The sequence below is a fragment of the Hordeum vulgare genome, chromosome 2H (genome assembly GCF_904849725.1).
Source record: "Hordeum vulgare subsp. vulgare chromosome 2H, MorexV3_pseudomolecules_assembly, whole genome shotgun sequence".
NCBI classification, from domain to species: Eukaryota; Viridiplantae; Streptophyta; class Magnoliopsida; order Poales; family Poaceae; genus Hordeum; species Hordeum vulgare.
Window position 1 is genome coordinate 253,321,198 of NC_058519.1, and position 2,790 is coordinate 253,323,987.

The window sequence follows — 2,790 nt, forward strand, 5'->3', positions numbered from 1 at the left end:
AAGAGTTGGTCCAAGCAAAAAAGGTAAGGCAAAGGGCATGAATAAGGTTATATCCACCATTCAGCCGAAGTCCGGACCAAACTCAAAGAGCATTTGCTATCATTGCAAGGAAGATGGTCACTCGAAAACGAACTGTAGCAAGTGGCTTGCTGAGCATGGCAAGAAGGCCGTATATGCTTCTTCAGGCAAGGGTACACTTGTTACATATGTTATGGACATTTACCTTGTCGACATACCTAGTAGCTCTTTGGTATTTTATACCAGATCAGTTTATCATATTTGCAACTCGATGCAGGGGCTGGTAAGATGTAGGCATGTGGCACAAGGGAAGATTGACATCAGGGTCGGCAATAAATCAAGAGTTGATGCATTGGAGGTCGGGACGATGCAGCTCCTGCTTCCTTCTGGATTTATTTGTGAATTGAATAATTGTTATTACATTACTGCACTTAGTCGGAACATTATTTCTCCCTCATGTTTGATGAGTCAAGGTTATGAATTAAGTTTAAAGGACCATGGTTGTTCATTTTATCTGAATGGAATGTTCCACGGCTATTTACCAATTGTAGATGGGCTATTTATTTTGAATCTAGAAACAGAACCACTCTATAACATGAATGTCAATAGGCATAAGCCTAATGAGATAAATCCGACATACTTTTGGCATTGCCAGCTTGGGCACATTAGTCTGAAACGCATGCAGAAGCTCCATGGTAAGGACTCCTAACTTCATCCGACTTTGGGTCGTTCGAGACATGTGAATCATGCTTGCTAGGCAAGATGACTAATCCTCCTTTTGCAAAGAGTTGCGAGAGGACGTCCCAGCTGTTGGAGCTTATACAAAGTGATGTGTGTGGTACAATGAGCACAACGGCTAGAGGTGGATATGAGTACTTCATGACATTTACCGACGACTTGAGTAGATATGGATACCTATTTGATGAGGCACAAGTCAGAGACATTTGAAAAGTTCAAAGAGTTTCAGAACGAGGTTGAAAATCAGCTCAGCAAGATGATAAAGCTCCTATGATCAGATTATATAGGTGAGTAAATGAGCCATGAGTTTGATGATCTTCTGAAAAGCCAAGGTATAGTACCTCAGCTCACACCTCCGGGTACACGGCAAAGAAACGACGTGTCAGAACGGAGAAATCGAACTTTGTTGGACATGGTCTGGTCGATGACGAGCAAATCGTATTTACCTCTATCATTCTTGGGATACGCTCTAGAAACTGCAGCTTCCACACTTAAGCACCATCAAAATCTGTAGAGAAAACACCACCTGAGATGTGGACTGGGAAGAGTCCAAGTTTGTCTTTTCTAAACATTTGGGGTTGTGAATCATTTGTCAAGTGACTCATGCACACAAGCTTACACCCAAGTCGGATAAATGCATATTCGTGGGATATCCAAGGGAAAACTTGGGATACAACTTCTACAACCGAGAAGAGAACAAAGTGTTTGTTTATCGGAACGGGCTTTTCATAGAGAAAGAGTTTCTTAGTCGGGAGTCCAGTGGGAGAATGGTGCAACTCGATGAATTTCGAGAGCCACTCGGGTACGACTCGGTTGGTGATGAGATCATACCACAGTTGGCCAGGGAACCCGTAGTGGAGTCGGTTCCGGAGCCACGGAGGTTGGGTAGATTGAGCAAAGCGCGCGATGTGTTGTTGCTAGAAAGTGATGAGCCGGCCATGCATGCGGAATCGATGGTGAGCCCAGATTCCGACGCACGGCTTGAGGCGATAAGATCCGAGTTAAAGTCCACGGATGATAATCACGTCTGGGACTGGTTGATCCGCCACCTGACGTAGTAGCCATTGGTTACAAATGGGTCTTGAAGAACAAAACCTATGTGGATGGAAATGTTTAGATCCACAAAGCTTGGCTTGTTGCTAAAGGTTAAGGACAAGTTCAACGAATTGACTACAACGAGACCTACTCGCCGGTAGCAATGCTGATGTCGGTGAGGATCATACTTGCTATAGTTGCATATTTTGATTATGAGATATGGCAGATGGATGTCAAAATGGCTTTCCTTCATGAAAATTTAAAGCAGGATGTATACATGATACAACCTGAAGGTTTTGTCAATCCGACTAATGTTGGTAAAATATGCAAGCTCAAGAGATCCATTTATGCAGCTCGGAGTTGGAATATTCGTTTTGATGAAGTCATCGTTGACCTTGGTTTCGTCAAGAACAAAGAGGACTATTGTTTACACAAGAAGTCTACAGGGAGCTCGGTAGTATTTTTGATCTTGTATCTGGATGACATACTACTAATTGGAAATGATGTTTCGATGCTGAACTCAGTCAATGAATCCTTGAATGGCAAGTTTTCAATGAAGGACCTTGGAGAGGCAGTGTACATTTTAGGCATCACGATCTATAGAGATAGATTGAGGAGGCTTCTCGGCCTAAGACGGAGCACGTACATTGACAAAGTGTTGAAGCAGTTCAACTTGAGTGAGGCCAAGAAAGGGTTCTTACCCATCTCACATGGTATAAGGCTAAGCAAGACTCAGTGTCCTACGACTTCTCATGAGCGAAACATGATCGATAGGACTCCATATGCTTCGACAATACGATCCATCATATATGCCATGCTATGTACACGACCCGATGTTGCCTATGCAATTATCTTAACAAGCAGATACCAGGACGACCCAAGTGAGAGTCACTGGGAAGCGGTGAAATCTATCTTGAAGTACCTAAAAAGGAATAAAGAGATGTTCCTAGTGTATGGAGGTGAGGAGGAGCTCAGTGTAAAGGGTTGCATTGATGCTAA